Here is a 19704-nt window from a genome sequence, read left to right on the forward strand (position 1 = left end):
TCACGAACAATGAATATTTTGTGTTGGAACTGCCAAGGGATTGGGAACCCTTGGACAGTTCAAGCTCTTAAAGGGATGCTATCCCTAAATGTTCCCAAGATGGTGTTTTTGAGTGAGACAAGATGTACAGCGGATGAAATGAAGAAGGTGCGACGGCAGTTGGGTTGGAAATATAGCTTTGGGGTGGATTGCCTTTTTGTTAAAAGGAAGAATGATAAGGGGGTTAGTCGATCAGGGGGGCTTTGTTTACTGTGGGATGATGATGTGAGTATTGATGTCCAAACTTTCTCTAGAACTCATATCGATGTGGTGGTTGGGGAAGCCTCAGACCCTAAAAGGTTTCGGTTCACTGGATTCTATGGCCACCCTAAAGTGGAAGACCGGTATTTGTCCTGGTCTCTTTTGCGAACCCTAAGCCTGCATGGGAATATCCCATGGGTTGTGGGTGGGGATTTCAATGAAATTACGTCTAGGGTGGATAAGGAAGGTGGTGTCCTACGGAATCTACGACAGATGGAGGGGCTTCGTGAGGCTCTTGAGTTTGGCCAGCTTGGTGACGTTCGTTTCAGGGGACCCCGATTTACTTGGCAGGGCGTCCGTGCGGGGCAGTTGATTAAGGTTAGATTAGATCGTTGTGTTGCTACACAGCAGTGGATGGAAATGTTCCCGGCGTCCAGGGTGATACACTTAAATCCCAGTGAATCGGACCATTTACCGATTTTGCTAGAGATCCGTGAGTTTCGAAACCGGAAGAAGAAGCGAGGGAAGAGGTTCCGGTTTGAAGAGTTTTGGGTACGGGAAGAAGAATGCAAATCGATTATTGAGAAAGGATGGGAGGCGGGGAGGGGTAATGACTCTTTTTCAAAGTTGCGTAACAAGATGAGGTTAACAAGGCAAGCCCTAGAAGAGTGGAGTTCCAAAAATTTTGGCCATCTACAACGTGCAATAGAGGAAACACGATCAAAATTGGCGGTTTTCTATGATATGAAGAAGGGTAACCAGATAGTTTCAGTGAAATTGGGTTTGGAGGCTACCTTAAACTCTCTTCTACAACAGGAAATGGTATTTTGGAGACAACGAGCTAAAGCGTTTTGGCTACAGGATGGGGACGCCAATACTCGTTTCTTCCATCAACAAGCATCGAACCGGAGACGTAAGAATACCATTACAGGACTGTTCAATCAGGAGGGAGTTTGGTGTACAGAAGATGGGCAGCTTGAGCAGGTGGTTCTGAGGTATTTTGGGAGTTTATTCACGTCCTCGAGACCGACAGATTTTCAGTCAGTCTTGGAGGCCATCCCCAGGGTTATCACGGCAGAAATTAATTCTCAGTTGATGAGAGAGGTATCGGATGAGGAAGTTTTCTTAGCTCTGAAGCAAATGCATCCAGCGAAGTCCCCTGGCCCGGACGGGTTTTCGCCGTGCTTTTACCAACAGTTTTGGAATATAGTGGGCCGAGATGTGGTAGAGGCAGTGAGAGCTTTTTTGGCGTCTGATGAGAAGATGAGATCAATCAACCACACCTTTGTCACACTCATTCCGAAAGTCAAGGTACCACAATATATGAATCAGTTAAGACCCATTAGCTTATGTAATGTGCTGTACAAGCTTGGGTCTAAGGTCCTAGCGAATCGTATGAAGCCTATTATGGACTTGATTATCTCTCCATTTCAAGGAGCATTTGTCCCGGGACGGTCCATATCAGATAATTCATTGATCGCCTTTGAAATTGCTCATTTTTTGAAAGGCCGTCGGAGTGGGAAGAAGGGTTTTTGGGCTTTGAAACTGGACATGAGCAAGGCCTATGATCGAGTTGAGTGGAGGTTCCTGGAGGTTGTGATGCTTCAGCTGGGTTTTAACGAGAGGTGGGTGACACAGGTTATGCGTTGCGTTTCAACTGTTTCTTATTCTTTTCTGCTAAATGGCTCTCCCCGTGGACACTTGAAACCGGAACGTGGACTAAGGCAAGGAGACTCTATCTCACCTTATTTATTTTTGTTCTGTGCTGAGGCCTTTTCACGACTTATATGTGCTGAAGAGTTGCGTGGAAGGTTGAGAGGGGTGGAGATTTGTAACGGGGCTCCGAGTATTTCCCATCTTTTCTTTGCAGATGATTCTTTCATTTTTTGCAAAGCGGAGACTCAAGACTGTGTGAGTTTGCAGGGGGTTCTTAAGTTGTATGAGCTGACTTCGGGACAGCAGATAAACCTTCAAAAAAGCTCCATATCCTTTAGTAAGAATGTCTCTCTGGAAGAACAGGAGAGGCTGGCGGAGTTATTAGGAGTCCAACGGGTGGAGAAGCATGACAAGTATTTGGGATTGCCTGTTGAGATAAGTTACTCCAAGGAGGAGGCTTTTGGGTACTTGGCAGAGAGGGTTCGGAAAAAGACACAAGGCTGGAGGGAGAAATTTCTTAGTGCGGCAGGGAAGGAAATATTGATAAAGGCGGTGGCTCAAGCTATTCCATCCTACGTAATGAATTGCTTTGAGTTGCCTGGGTATTTATGCAATGAGATGCATAGGTTGATGGCTCAGTTTTGGTGGGGAGATGGGGAAGACAAGGGTCGGATTCATTGGTTATCTTGGGAGAGACTTTGTGCTTCGAAACAAGAAGGGGGGCTGGGTTTTCGAGACATGCATGATTTCAATTTAGCCTTATTGGCAAAGCAGGGGTGGCGAATCCTCCAGAGGCCGAACTCTTTGCTTTCCAGGTTGCTCAAGGCTAAGTATTTTCCTCATACAGGATTTATGCAGGCTGAGTTAGCAGCAGGTGCATCGTATACATGGAGAAGCATAATGGCAGGTAGACAGGTTCTAGAGAAGGGATTGCGTTTCCAGGTTGGTGATGGCAAGGATATCTCAGTGTGGCGGGATAAATGGATTCCGATGCCTTTCACTTTCAAGCCCTTTTCACTCCCAATGGAAGGACTTGAAGATCTTATGGTGGAAGATTTGATTGATCCAGAGGAAAAGGAATGGATGGTACACCTGCTGGAGGAGTTGTTTACATCACATGAGGCTAGTATTATTGCGGGTATTCCTTTGAGCTTGCGGGCAGTAGAAGATCGTTTGGTCTGGCATCATGATAAAAGAGGCCATTATAATGTTAAGAGCGGATATTTTGTGTGGCGGAGGGCAAAGCAGTCTACGGCTTCTTCTTCTAGCTCAAGAACTGGAGGCGGGTTAGGTAGGTACTGGAATACAATCTGGAAGGCACAGGTTCCGCCTAAGGTGAAGGTTTTCATATGGAGGCTTATGCGTGATATCTTACCCACGAAGACTAATCTGTTTCGGCGTAAGGTACCTATTCTTGATTATAATTGTTTATTATGCGAACAAAAGGCTGAGACTAGCTTCCACCTTTTCAAAGAGTGTTCTGCACTTAGGCACTTTTGGCTGGAGGGCCCACTTAAATTGTCATCTTATAATCATCCTGCACCAACTTTGCATGAGTGGATTTGGTCCATGCTTGATAGTTTGCACGGAGATCAGCAGGGTTATTTTTTTATGGCTTTATGGGCGGTCTGGACAGAGAGGAACAAGGTCATGTGGAATGGCACAGCTTTTAATCCTTGTTACCTAGTGCAATGGTCAGTAAAATATCTGGAGGAGTTTCAAAAATTCCATACCAAGCCATGTGCGAAACAAAAAAGGCTGCAAACAAAGTGGGAATGCCCACCACGCGGAAGACTTAAAATTAACATTGATGGAGCATTTTGTGCAGCTAGGGGATGTGGGGGAATTGGGGTGGTTGTTAGAAATGATGCAGGTGTGGGAGTTGCCGCATTAGCTAGACCGTTTGTACATGCTCACTCCGTGTTGAATATGGAGTTAGAAGCGTGTAGAGCGGGACTATTGCTTGGTATTCACCAAGGTTGGACGGATGTTGATATTGAGAGTGACTCTATCCTGTTGGTTGCTGCCCTAAGAAGAGAGGAGAAGGATCTGTCTGAGGTGGGTCGGGTTTTGGAGGATTGTAAAGAGTACTTGACTGCTTTTCAGTCTGTCCATTTGCGACACATCTATCGAGAAGCAAATGGTGTTGCAGATCGTTTGGCGCACCTTGCTAGTGTAGGGGTGATTGATGATGTATGGTTAGAGGAGACTCCTGCTATTATTCAGGATGTACTCTACGAGGATATTGGTCATAATTCTTATGTAGCTCGGGGTTCAGGTTTTATGTCCCCCCCGATGCAAAACTCTACTATTAATTTAATAAATGGAACCGGGCGTGGGGCTGAGCCTCCCAGCTAGGCTGGGTTCCAAACCCTTTTCAAAAAAAAAAAAAAAAAAAAAAAAATAAACTGAAGTTACTATCAAATTCGTATACTTTATCAATTTATCAAATTAAGCACCCTAATGTCCCAGCCAGCCACTACAAATTGGGATTCACAACATCACATGAAGATCCACCATTGTTGCACACAATAACTAAATTGATCTCACACTTCCCATTTCCCAATCTATAGTTAAACTTGGCCAACCAAGCAAAATCAGTATCTTGACTGTTATCCATTTGACTCTGGCATATCAAAGATTCATGTCAGTCACTTATTGATAAAAACCTAGTTAAACCCAGTAGTTACAGTATTGAACTGATCCATAAACCTGAAAGACTTGTTTACTGATCACCAATGACCTGAACTTATTAATCTTGACAAAACTCACTCAAAAACAAAAAACAAGAAAAAGACAACAGTCTTAGCTAAACTCCACTGCTACTATAATTAATCTAATCAATTTGACATGTTCTTAGTCAATTAGATTCAAAACTCATGCACATGGAACCAGTGTGGGCAAACATGCATCAAAATCCATGTATGAATAATTATTCATAATACAATAATGGTAAAAACATAAAACTACTATCTATGACACATTGTTAAATGGAGGACTACATGTAGATCCACACAAAGCTGAGGTAGAAACTTCGTGACGCCACTGCTGGAAAGATTCGCCAGTGTTTGCTAATTTAAACAAATACACTTTTGAAGGCCAAGAACCACATTAGATATTACCAAAAAGAAGAGAAAAAAAGTGCAGAACGAGGTTATAATAACTCGGTCAGCTTTACGTGGGTGGTTTGCTTTGTTTATAAATGTCGACAACCCACGGATGGTCCAATGCTTAAAGAAAATGTTGGTGGATTGCAAAGTGGGTACGTAGGTCCAGTAGTTCTAGTCTCGGCAAAGGCTGCAAATGAAGCGCATGCGTTATGTCCAAGACTATGATGAAGGAATGGGAAGCTGTTGGTTTTCTGTTATAGCCTCACACCACTACCATACACACACTACTAGAATTTTCAATTGCTTTTTTAAGAAGTGCTTTGAGGGCAAAAGGGTTCAAATTAAACAAGCTTTTCAATGCAAGTTCCCTCAGGTTTTTCCAAGCTTTAGACGCTACTGTTAAAGAATGGACGAGAGGCTGAGACTCGCTGCTGCATTATTGCTTAGGAAATTAGTTGAATTCGAATGCTTGTGTTTTGAAATGTGGAAGCAGGAAAAACTGCTTAAGCTAGTGCTTCACGTAAATCATCAAACTATCAAGCAAAAAAACACAATATAAGTCGATCGAGGTCACTGATCATGCAAAATAATGAGTATCATGTGCAAATCGACAGAATGTATGCGCAGCAGTGTTTGATAATTTTGCGTTACAATTAGTCACAAACAAAAAATTAACCAATGCAATGACAGCCTTGGTGTAATGCCGCAGCCACGCAATAATATTCAGAGATGAAGCTTCTGCTGGTATACAACTATACATCATAGTTGGTGTGTTAGAATTAGTTAGCTGATCGATATCTGTTCTTTGTTATAACTCGCAATAGTTTCAATCCCCTCCTCGATCTATATCAGGAACATTGTACTGCATTGAGGGATCCTTCTGGATCAATACCATTCCTATAAAATTACAGCAAAATCGTGAAAATGGAACTGCGGATCGATATGAGTGTGTGATTAGAACTATGGTGGTCAATAGCTCAGGCATGCGGTCACAGAGCTTAGAGCGCAAGTTAACTGCAGATGAAAAGAGGACCATATATATGACATCGTAACTAGCTAGAAATTATGACCTGCATTCACTTCCCAGATAGCAACATTTGATTCCTAAAAGGTTCTGTTTTGGACTTTTGGTGGTAAATTGCTAATATAGTGTTTCTTAATAAATTTTTATTAAAGCATTTGTTCGAACGTAACACCCTCACTATGTATCTCATCCTACTGATTGAGATTCAAGTCCTTGACTTAATTAGGTCCTCCTTAGAACACTGTCTGTACATACTGTTTGTACCCACATTTGCATGTCCACTCAGATATAGCCAATGTGCATATAGTTATTGAATGATTTTGAATTACAATGAGCCGCTCAACAAGTAATTGGGGGCCGATAGCTAGGAATGTTGGCCAATGAATAATTGGACAGTTCAGTTGGTCCAAGACGAGTCAGACAAAGCTAGGCCTTTGGTTATCAGTCGGCCCATAGTCATCAATAGTCAAAGATGCCGATAAGCGATAAAGATGAGATTTGATCAAGTTAGTATTTCAATCGAATTGAAGTTCGTCAACCGATAAGGAGAGTTCAATCCAAGATAGTCTACTTCAAAATTAATCACAGCCGTTGATGACAACCATCAAAGCCGATCAAGATAGAATCTAGCGTCAAGTCAGGCGACGAAAAGTATTGGAGCCAAAGCAAGATAGAGTCACTGAGCCAAGAGGAGACCGAATTCCACTCAACTTCAAAGAGTCAAGAGATCAGTTCAAGTCACAGAGCAGCCAATATAAATGGAAGCATCGACAAAAGACATCACACACACAACTCCAAAAACTCAAGCCATCAAGCTTTTCTTGTTTTCGTCTTACCTTTTGCTTAGGTAGAAGTTCTGTTTGTTTCCTTAGTTTGCTCTGCTAGTTACAATTTCAGTTACTTTTCTTTCCTTGTAGCCTAGTATCGATTTTGAATTGTCTTCTTTGTTTTCTTTCAAACAATAGTTAATAAATTTTCTGCCAATTCCATATTTCAGTTTCGTTGTTATTATCTTTTATTTGCTCCTTATTGTCTTTATGCTTTGTTTATTTGTTGTTCGTAGTCGCATAGTAGCTATCAATCTTGAGAATTTCATTCGTTACAATAAGTTCACTTTTAGTGTTACGTGTTATTATTTGGATCCAATTGACCTAAGCCCTGTGACCAGACAATTCGTATTCACTCACACTCTCACAACCACCCCAATTCAGCCGACCTTCAGCTCCTTGATCCAAAGGCAGCGAACTATCAGTCGAGAATCAGTTCCTTCCTCGGCCAACAATTTCTTGATTAGTCAGAATTGCATCTACTACATCCACAATTGCACACTTAGCCTTCTGGCTGTGTGTTGGCACGCCTCGCAATCAATTCATTGAGAAGGCCATTTGTTCCTTGATCTTTCGGCTTTCTTGGCCGAGGTGATTTTCAGAGGCAACACATACATATACAATTCTCATATTAGACAGCTATTAGATGAATGCTAGACTTTGCTATGACCATGCACACTGATTAGTTTCTTGTCAGACCCACTCAAAACCAAATGTAACTTAGGTGTCTTCACCAGCTGTTTGGTTCACCCCAACCTTCTCCAACAAGATATTGAAAATACAAGGACAAAATATGTTTTCTGGAAAATGGGGATTGCAAGGCACGTATCAATCCTTACCGGGCATAAACCAAAAATAAGCAACAGAACACCAGATTTTTGGTTACGCAGTGAAAACCTCAACTTCTGAGATTAAAAACACTGCGGGGCTCTTACTCTTGAGAACCCAAAATAAGAATTCACTTATGATGAATGATATGTTCTTTACAAACTCAAATAGCACTAGCTCATCTACAATGATTAGACAAAACTAATACGAAGTTTGTCTTCCGTCTTGAACTTCTTCTTCACTTGAACGATCGCCAAATATCGCTCTTTGATAGCTAAATTTATAAGCTATTGATTTTCCTTATTCACACTTAAGATTGTCAATTGTAGCAAGGGTAAACAAGGTTCTTTCCCGCAGAGGACTAAGGTTATAACTACTCAAAACAATGTTACAAAAGTGACCACTGTTCCTAGCGAACAGCAGTCGAAAACCTAATTAAAAACCTAATCTAAACTACTCAGAAAATTACGAAAATTTACAGAGATATACTAGACACACAGGGCGTCTTGTACACAAAATTTGGTATTATTTGGATTTGATTTACTATTCTAAACAAATACGAAAATATAGAGTACAGAATCTGAAAATAACAAAAACTGGTTTTAAGATGGTTTGAAAACAATATGATGAAGATAGTTAGGGAAGATGCATCCACCCCGGACAATCACACACAAGATAATTTGTTCAATCCTAATTCAATTATCTAGATGAAGATGCTCAGGTTGGCTCGGTACGCTTGAACACGACCTATTACCCTTTCTTACTTCGTACGCTAGGCAGGAAGTGCTCTACACCTAGACTATCCCAAGCAATGCAACCTAAAGGTACGCTTTTTAGATTAAACATGCAGAGATCATTAAGTTCTAAAAGAGTTTGAGACATCACTAGGCATCGCAATAAACTTAGCGCCTTGCTAAACCTAGGACGTAGTTTACTTGATAGTGAAAACTAACAATTGCTTCTCTAGAAGGTTTGAGGAATCCAACTATTGATCCAGGCATCAAACAATCAAAGCGGTAGAACCCTAACATGCATACTAAGCGTGCACTCAAAGCATACAAGCAAGCATTCATCAATGGAAAAGTAGTAAATAAAAGTCTCATCTTGGATTAAAAGAAAATAACATCAAAGGTCAAATCATCTTGTAGTTCATGTCTAGGGGCTTCAAGCAGCCCCCTAACTAATAAAAACTAGTTAAACATAGAAGAAACAAAATAAACTAAAGAAGGGGAGGAAGAGAGAGTGAGCTGCTGCAGATTGATCTCCTTTTATATGCTTAGAGGTTAGGAAATCCAAAACCTAAAAGAATTAGGGTTCACGTGCTTAGGTGGAGTTTTCCTATTGGCTCTTGAACTTGATGACACATTCCAACCATTCACATCATGCCATTTGTCTATATTAAGCTGAAATATGAAGTACAAACTCGTCCTCGGGCTTCTCGGTGTGATTTGGGCCTCGAAACATAAATTCCCGTCCAACCTCAGATTCACGCGCAGCCTGACATTCTTGTACTAAATCGGCCATAACTTCGTCTAGAAAAATGATATTGATGAGCCGTAAAAAGATTCGGAAACGAGACATCCGAGGCTATCCATCAATATAAAGATCATCCTCTGGATCGTTCTGAGATGGTCTCAGTGCTCTGTCGAAGTTAACTGATCTGCACAGGCAGATTTCCCGATTTTGCTTTTCAATCCCTCTTTTACTTCTTTTCTCCTTCTTTGCTCCAAAATACCTATAAAACAAATAAACAACGTAAATAACGAGAAAATGCACTAAACTAACAAAGAAAGTATAGAGATTAACGCTATTAATATCGCATAATTATGCTCCTATCACTCTTCTTTCTTCATAGCCCTACTGATCTCAAGAGAATCTATGCATATGAGGAACACTACCAACAACACTTAAGCATGGAACAAGTGTTTTGACTCTTGTGAAGACTCAATCTTAAGCAAACAAGCAAGACTGCTCAAAAAATCCTTGCGTCTCCAATCTCTTCCCCTATGGACGTCTCCCTTTCCTCAATATATTCAGTGCCAACGTAATATCTTCAACCCCCAAAGATTCTACCCTAATTAGACTCTTATTAGGAAAGAAACTTTAAATATAAGATATCCAACAAATCCTAAAGAAAATCAATTAGGAATAGACAAATCCTAAAATGCCTAGGACTTCAATACCATGATTTTATCAATTGGAAAAATCTTTAAAAAACGCAATTACATAAAACCCAAAACCTATTTCCCAAAAACGGACTCCCAATAGGACTGACTACCCCATGCAATCCCATGCTTATGCAGATGCATTTACCTGAGATTCTCCGAGATCAGCGTGTAGGATACTTCAAGGTTTTGTATGGGAATGCCAGCACACCATAAATAGTTCTTGTACCTACAGATACTTAAGGATTCAGGTGGGCAAACTTATCTTCACTCTTCCAAAAGGTGAGAGTAAATATACATTCGGCCAATTCAAGCTTCTCTGGATAAAGACTACTTGTGCTATCCATAGTTTTGCTGACCGATCGAGCAGCTTCAAAAGCAAGCTGACTCCCTCTTCCATATAGTACTGGCCGCTACTTAATCAATAACTCATGGCATCCTTTGTAATGCTAAATAACATTTATATGAAATTCTGAAGAATCTGAACCCAAATGCAAGAACTCACCAAGTGCTAATCGATATCAAAGAGCCAGTATATATAAGAACATTCAAATCAATGATAGTCACTTTACAATGTAAAGAATAAAGAAGGAACTTGTTGAAATTTAGAAAAAATACAACCCCATGAATGCCATAAGAAACTAATTTTCTTACCCATTTTTGCAAGCCTTCGTTCAAACGCTTAAGCAATGTTGCGTCTTCTTGTGTTGCGTAGTTCGCTCTACTTCCTACAACTGGGCCAAAACGGTAAATTATGGGCCTGTTTCAAGTTACGTAGCCCAGATGTTGTTTAACGTGTAGCCCAATATTTTTGGTAGAATTAGGGCCCCAAGTCCAATTGTAGCTTAATATTTAATAAAAAAAATATTTTATCTTCTTTAATAAGATACCCAAGAATAAAAAATAATAAAAAAAAAACACAGTTGTTATTAACCATCGAGGCCCCAAGTTGCAGAAGTTCAGATTTTAATATTTCGTACCCATCTAGCTGTTCCAAAAAATATAATGCTAGTTGTTTTCGCATCACTTGAGTTAACAGTGTAAATAAGTTTTTGAGACTTCTTCAACGTACTTCTCTAAGAATATTTTCAGTGGACTTTTTGTTTAAGCTCTTAAACAAAAAAAAAAAACAAAAAAAAAACCTTAAAAAATAGAAAAATTAGTAGAAACTCATAAATTTAAGTGAGTCCTGGATCCCAATAGGACTACCAGACTTTACTTCCATCGATTTATGATCTGCTTACGAGAGGTTCTGAAGAAAGAAAATTGTTGCCTGCTGTGAGATAATATTTTGCATGGAGTGGGAGGCAATCAGTGACAGCTTAGCCTCTAGAAGCAATGGAACTTGCTACAAGAAGTTAGCAGGCGGCCAAGTCTTGCTGAACATATTGAAATTTTGTATAAAGGTTATTGTCTAAACCTGTACTTCGATGAGCTTTACTTTAGGTCACATGATTGAAGTAATCTGTTTATAAAGTATATACAATTGTATCATTTTGAAGTAATTACCAAGTCAGAAGTGTTATCACTTTAGGTTTCAACATTATTGAGTGATTGTTTCAAATACCACAAGTTGCAGCCTTTGGGCTTTCTGTAAACAAAATGGTGGTTTGAATAGATGTATTAGATTGATTGTATACACTTGTACAAGTGAATGATATATACACCTATTAGTGTTCTATTCTAGGAAAAGTTATAAATACAAATAACTAGGATACTACAATCAATCCTTGATTGATATGATGAGATGCTCGATCCATCATTCTCTCCAACATATCTGCTGTCACTTGAATGCAGACTAATGACATATTTCTTTCCTTTAATACTCCCCCTCAAGTTGGAGTGTGGATGTCAATGACACCCAACTTGCTGGGGCACGCAGAGGCTTTGTAAGCAAGTCTGCAATTTGATCTCCAATTTGCACATAAGCAGTCTTGACTTCACCCTTGTTGATTCTTTCGCGAACCGTATGACAATCTAACTCAATGTGCTTTGTTCGCTCATGATGATTTGCTGCGATGTGTAGAGCTGCCTGATTATCACAGAATAATTTTGCTGCTTCAGGATGTTCCACATGTAAGTCTTTCAATAGGTACCTGAACCAGCTGAGTTCACAAGCAGTTGCAGCCATAGAACGATACTCTGCTTCTGCTGATGATCTTGATACTGTGGCTTGCTTTTTACTTTTCCATGACACAAGTGACTTGCCAAGGAAAATACAGTACCCCGTCACTGACCGTCGTGTAATTGGACACCTTGCCCAGTCTGCATCGCAATATGCGGTCAAATGAAGAGGACTGTGTGCAGGGAACAATAATCCTTGACCTGGGACTCCCTTGAGATACTGTAGAAGCCGATGGGCTGCTTTAAGGTGATGTAACTTAGGCTCCTGCATAAATTGACTGAGTGTGTTCACCGTATAAGTAATCTCCGGCCTAGTGATTGTAAGATAAATTAACTTCCCAATCAATCTCCGGTATCAAGTAGGATCCGTAAGGGCATCACTCCCTTTTTCGGTTAGCACCAGATCAGGCTCCATGGGTATCTTTGCAGGTTTCACCCAAAGTAATCCAGCCTCCTCCAATATATATATCCAACGTACGTATACTTACGTTGACAAAGTAACCCATTGGAGGGAAGTCCTAGATCCTCGCTACATACAACATATACAAAGTAACCCTTCAATCACAGAATTATTTCAATAATTACTTAGAATCAACTATTATTTATGGGTCGGCTACTACCGCAATATCAATTGTGTTGAAAATATGAATTTCACATGGAAAAATGGGGACATTGTCTATGAATTTATAAGGATTTGGGTCAGCTTTATTTATTGCCAATTGATTTTGGATGTGAAACTCAAATTATGGTATCAGAGCATATTATCACATGTGTGCATGCCTCACGGCCACACAGATTCCACGTCACCCAATATTGTCCACGTGTATGACTTGAAAATTCGTCACACGTGTGGAAGCATGTTCTTGCCTATGGGTTTATAAGAATTTTGGTCAACTTCATCTATTGCCAATCGATTTTAGATGTGAAGCTCAGATTACTTTATCAAATTACTCTATAACTCTTATTCTGAAATTAATTTTAACCAAAAGTTCCATATTTGCCTTTAAAAATATCAAATAATAATGAATTGATCGATCTTCGTCTCAATATCATAGTGCTGTTGACAAAAGAGTTTTAGCACGTATTATACTCTAATTAATTTTACATACAGGACATTGAGCAAGGGAAAGCTGGAATCACAACCACAGAGGAAGCCATTGATACTCTAATAAACTCTTACAAATCATCTGAAAGTTATCACCAACTTCAACGACATATAGCTGAACTACATAAGAAGGTATAAGCTGAGTACGAAATACAATCAACATTACCAAGCTAGTAAAATCCTCTATTGCAGCTAACATAATTATTTGATTTACATGAAATGTATAAAGGATTGCGAACCATTAGAAAGGAGAAGCCATGCTGGCTTTCTTACACAATGTTCCGTGCTTACAAGAAGATCCTCCGTGAACATGTATAGAGATCGAGGTTACTACTGGTTGCGCCTTATTATCTACATCGGCATAGCTCTAGGCTTAGGCATTATCTACCATGATCCTGGACATACTTATGGATCGATCCGGGTAAGAGATTGATCAATATATATATACATATGTATAGTGATTTTCGCACTCCATATGCAAACATATTTGGACACTTGTCTTTTCAACTACTTAAAGGCGAAGTACAAGTGGGAAATTGGAGTGCCAAAACCACCTTGCTAATTGCTTCATTTCTCATGGCAAGTTGTTTACAATTTTCTTTTTTTTCAGGCAAGAGGCTCTATGCTCATGTTTGTAGCTTCATTTCTAACTTTCATGGCCATTGGTGGGTTTCCTTCCTTTGTTGAAGACATGAAGGTAGTCAGATTCTCTTTTCAACCAATTCAACTATTCAAGTGTGATGGTGCAGTGGTGTTTTTTTTTTTTCTTTATCTTTTTATTAATGTTGTTCTTTGATAATAACTTTAAAAATAAGTTTGATCTCTTGTTCTTGTATATATATGTCAGGTATTTCAACGAGAGAGATTAAACGGGCATTATGGTGTTAGTGCATTTGTTTTTGGCAACACCTTTTCCTCGGTGCCTTTCTTGATGTTAATTTCACTGATTCCTGGAGCAACAGCATATTACGTTACTGGGCTTCACAGTGGATTTGAACACTTCCTCTACTTTGCTTGTGCACTATTTGCTTGCATGATGCTGGTTGAGAGCCTAATGATGATGGTTGCGAGCATCGTGCCGACTTTCCTCATGGGCATAATAGCTGGTGCTGGAATCCAAGGTGTAATGATTTTATGCGGTGGATTCTTCCAGCTACCAAATGATCTTCCAGATGTTGTGTGATGTTGTGTTCAAGTACCCATTATATTACATTTCTTTCCACAAGTATGCATTCCAGGGAATGTATAAGAATGAATTTGCAGGAACAAGATATCCGAACGACAATCAGCTCGGAATGAGTTCCTCTGAATGGCTCAGTGGTGAACGCATTTTGAAAGATATATGGCAGCTGGAAACCGGTTACTCCAAATGGGTAGATCTGGCTATCTTGCTAGGAATGGTAGTTCTGTATCGAGTTTTGTTCTTCGTTATCATCAAGACCGCTGAGAAAATGAAGACTCTATATTACCTCATTTGTTCTGTCCGTGGCTCCCAAGCGAAGCAAGCAAGTACTGGTGAATCCCCCCTCTACTCCATTGCATGGCGACAGCGCTTATAACAATGCACGAGAACAGAACTGAAATTAATTGGATCTTCTTTAAATTATCTCTCTTTAGAACCATGCAGTAATAATCTAGTTTGTAGCTAGATGAAGTTCTAACCTTTTTTGGGCGTCTAGTGAAGCCTTGGAGCCCTCCTCCGGCTAGCTGGTTGAAAGCAAATATTGATGGTGCTTTTGATCAGGCAACACATACAGGAGGACTGGGTGTGGTGATTCGAGATGCTGCTGGTACTGTGGTAGCTGGCGCCTGTGAGCAATGTGATGATGTTTCAAGTAATCAATTAGACAACTTAAATTAAGTCACTCACCCTGCATTATACGGCAATAACAAAATCTGACCTTTCCCTATAGTTGTGAACCTATTTGCTAGATAGCTCTTTCCGGATTTCCACATACAAGTGCTCCAACCTGTGAATGGTCCACAAAGCCAACCATGTGTGACATCTTTGCTCTCTTCAAGACTTCATGCAAGTAGCTGCAAAATCACACAGCTTTAATACTCCATGAAAACAGATATAGTATAAATATTGAATACATCTATAAGCTAATAATTCTTTAAGAATGACTGATTTTCCCAACTTACCACATATACATGCAGATTACTCCACCTGATAGTTCAGTCATCTTACACAATGCATGAATGTTCGACTTAAACAGATATTGCTTCCTATCGATGTGTTTGGCTCCAATTTTGTTGCAGCTGGTCAACAGTCTCTTTTCTGCGCAAGCGTGCCAGCACCGTTCGGGTGCGGTCGTCGGGGGTGTCCCTTGACCTGACTTCTATCAAGCGATTGTAGACGAGGAGAGCACCAACCTCGTCATGGGATTCTTTGTGCCTCGTGGTGAGGACTTTGCTGAAGTTTCTTCTTGTTCACAAGTCGATACTCAATATTGCAGATTGAGCAGAGCGAAATCACCGGGAAGTATTGAGATCTTGCTAAAGCGTGACTTTAGCTTGGCTGGGTTGCTAGGGCGTTACCCTTGCTTGGCTGGTTCTGTAACCGTTGTGGTCGCGGCACTACCGTCGGCTCCCGAGGAGACTAGGACCGAAGTACGTTGACAGAGGGTTTGGTGGCACTGAAAGTCGGCTTCTGAGAAGACTAGGACTAGGAATGTGATCACCGGTAAGAGAAAGAGAGGAGTTGCTCTAGAGAGAACTTAGATCATCTTAGAGATGTTGTGATGAGTGAATTGTGTTCTTTTGTTGTTTCATTGTAACCTCTATTTATAGGCTACCATGCCAAAGTGTTTAGCATTAAACAAATGATAGTGGAGCATTAATTGGAGATAAGAAATGATAAATTTTGGAGATAAGGAAGCATAATTGAAGATCAAGCATGATGAATTTCGGAGATAAGGAGATAAGAAGGCATAATTGGAGATAAGGAAGCACTTTCTGCTCCTTTATTCCTTCAATTTTATCTCCATCAAGCACTCAGTTTTTGACCGTGACTTCTTCATAAGAAATGTTCCACTATGAGTGTAGATCACCCTGATAAAATTTCAGAGCTTTTCATATAGTGGTTGGTCAAAAAACGCTGCTGGATGGAGATAAGGAATGATGAATTTTGGAGATAAGGAAGCACTTTCTGCTCCTTTATTCCTTCAATTTTATCTCCATCAAGCACTCAGTTGTTGACCGTTACTTCTTCATAATAAATGTTCCACTATGAGTGTAGATCACCCTGATAAAATGTCAGAGCTTTTCATATAGTGGTTGGTCAAAAAACGTTGCTGGACCTCTTACAGGTCCAGTTTTCCAAGCCTTTCTAGACAAGAAAATTGGACTGATTGTTTGAAGGTCTTCCACTCAAAACTAGCTCTGGCACTTTTCATAATAAATGATCCTTGGGCTTTCTAGATTTAATCTGGAAAGTTTCAGCTCATTTGAATTTCGTTTGGTTAGTGTGCCGCCCCTCCTTCCTTGTTTAGCTCGGTTTCTCCTAACCGAAGTAGGAAAATGTGCTAAAGTTGATTTTTCATGCTTTCATGCTTCCATGCTTCCATAGTAGGCTTTATTTAGCCTCTAAATATATATTTCGAACTTGTCGACAATATATAGCTTGAGCCACTGACATTGGCTCAATTTCTCCAAGACGTGCCTTGTCAGGCCAAAATGCTCATTTTGGGCCCAAACACGATGCCAAATACTTTCTCTTCCAACTTGAAGGAGATTGTCATCCCATTTGCCATTTTGTCTCTCACCCACAACCACAAGCACTTCAAAGGTTCAGGGTAATCTTTTGGTAGCTTCTTCAAGTCAATCTGCTCCTCTTCAGGACTGTCTACTTGCCTGTTTTCGATAAGGATGGTAACATGGTAAGAATCTCCGATGCCGCATATACGACATCTTTTGACCATGACCCAGCCTATGAGGTTTGGTATGCTCTAAACAAACAAGACACACATTGTATCCTTTCACAATGCTAGCTGACTAATAAATTCCCATATGTAGGGAAGTCGTTAATGGTCTAAAAGAGTACTGCTTTAAGTTTAAAGTACTGTCTTCTGTAACTATCATATACCCCTTCAACCCCATCCCACAAAATCTTCAAATCATCTATCAAGGGCTGGAGATAGACATCAATGTCATTTCCAGACTGTTTAGGTCCAGTCATTAGGACACACATGTATCTTTTTATAATTCATTCCCAACGCACACAAATTCTAGAAGCAATATTCCAATCAATATCAACATGTCAGAATATAAAGCATCACTCAACCCATGCTATGCTTTCAGGTTATAAGTTTTAACAAGTCCCATGTAACTTGGTAAAACGCATACAGCCAGGGTAAAGAGGTTTGTCTCCATCCTCAACAAACCTTAAAAATTCATTGGAGCCTACTGAAAACTCCTCATCATCGGACCCCCCCCTCTACTTGAATCATTCTGTGCCATTTCTACGGTTTCAGAATTCCCTTCGGGTTCACTCATCTCATTTGACGAGAGTTCCCCATGCCATATCCATTTTGTGTAACTTTTATCAATACCAAACTCAACCAAATGATCATTTACTACCCTAGCCTTCAAAGATTTACATGACCACATTTCATACAAGGACAGCAAAGTTTATTGACATCATAACCACTCTCTAATGCAAACAGAATTAATTCTTCAACCCCTAACTAAAAAACTCGCAATCTTCTATCAACATGCATCCATGATTTATCCATCTTACAATGAAAAACAAAAAACTTAGAAATATTCCGAGGATGCAACCACAAAACAAAACAACTTGATATACCTAACATTTCATCACAACCACAAGTGTACTATATATATGCATGTCATAGAATCACAGTACATTTAGGCAGCCAATGCAATCATCACAATTATACAGTTATGAACATGTATATTATAAACTACATCATATTAATGACAAGGAAATCAACAACCACGTACATTAACAAACATAACAACAAATATTATAAATCTATATGCTTCACTAGTACAGAATAAGAGAGAGCTTAGCAATACTCACCAAAAGTGCTTATCTAAGCTAGTTTGCCACAGCAATAAGCTTATCTACCTCCACAAGCCTACTTAGTTCATCCGCCGAGATTCCTTTTCAATCACAAAATGTACTTATGACATTACATAGAAAAGTTATATCCTAGTTCATAGGCATACAAACTTGATGCATAACGGGGTATAATGTTGTTCAAACTAGTTTCCAAGTTCAAAAGTTTAACCCTTTTAAAACAAAGAACCATGAGAAGAAGTTGCATCAGTAAGAGCCCAATTGAACTATCATTCCAAAATTTCACAACCAGAAACTCCCAATCCCCAAATTCAAGTTAACAAGAAAATTGAAACCAAAATTTCGCAGCCCCAAATTGAGTTCTTGATAGAAGCATTTTAATGTGATATTTTAATAGTTAATTCCTCACATTTTGCTTAGTTAATTCCTTAACGAATCGATTTTTAATTCAATTTTTATTTTTAGGTACATTGGAGTAGATGATGATGAAATAAGTGTTAGGTCCATAAAATGATGGAGAAAAATGGAAATGCACTAAAAAGGTCAACTTTACACATTTTCCTACTCCGGCTAGGAGAAACCAAGCCAAGCAAGGAAGAAGGAGCGACCACCTGACCAAATGAACTTCAAATGAGCTGAAACCTTCCAGATCCATTCTAGACATCCTAAGAAACATTTCTTATGAAGAGTGCAAGAGCCAAAAAGAAGTGGAAGGCCTTCAAACAGTCAGCCCAATGTTCTGCAGAAGCAAAACTGGAAAACTGGACCTGTAAGGAGTCCAGCAGAAATTCCGGCCCAAACACATGGAGATAAATTCTGAAAATTTTACAGAATGATCTACACTCATGATGGATCATTTCATATGAAGAAGTCACGGGCAAAATCTGAAGTCTTGGTGGAGAATTAATTGAAGGAAAAATGAGTAGAAAGTGACTCAAACCTAACAAATTCCATTAGTGTTTAAATATTCAAACCTAATAAATTCCATTAATGTTTAAATGCTCAAACCTAACATATCATCATTTGTTTAAATCCAAATAGTTTTGCTTGGTAGCCTATAAATAGAGGCTACAACAAAGAAGAAAGACATTCCTTCATCCATTCCATTTTCTTTGTCTCTCCATTTCCTTTCCATTTTCCTTTCCATCCTCTAGTTTCAAGTTTAGTCATCTCCACGAGTTCAAGCAAGGCCAAAGAAGAAGAAGAGAAGCCGTGAGCACTTCCATCCATAGCCATCCTTGAAGCTTGCTTTCGAGTTTCAAGAATCCACAATGTGAATCATCCATCTCATCTTCATCCACGGTGTAATCCTATTCTCCTTTGTAACCTTTGCTTTGAATTTCGTTGGTTATGAACTAGTTGACATATATGTTTGAACAAAGTATTATTTCTGGAATTTTTATGATTAATTGAGAATTTTCAGATTCATATATTGTGATTCGAGAGTTGCTTATGTGGGTTTGTTTAATTAAATTTGCGTTATAGATAACTTTTGTATTTTAATCTTATGTGGTTGCAAACACTTAGGGTTTCGATATGAATGGTGCTAGGTTTAAGAACATGAAATCGACTTTTCGTTTT

General features: G+C 39.5%; 1 pseudogene; it reads left to right on the top strand.

The window, feature by feature from the left end:
- Positions 1 to 9: 9 nt before the first annotated feature.
- LOC133731710 (uncharacterized) lies at positions 10 to 15010 on the top strand (annotated as a pseudogene).
- Positions 15011 to 19704: the final 4694 nt, after the last annotated feature.

The sequence above is a fragment of the Rosa rugosa genome, chromosome 1 (genome assembly GCF_958449725.1).
Source record: "Rosa rugosa chromosome 1, drRosRugo1.1, whole genome shotgun sequence".
NCBI classification, from domain to species: Eukaryota; Viridiplantae; Streptophyta; class Magnoliopsida; order Rosales; family Rosaceae; genus Rosa; species Rosa rugosa.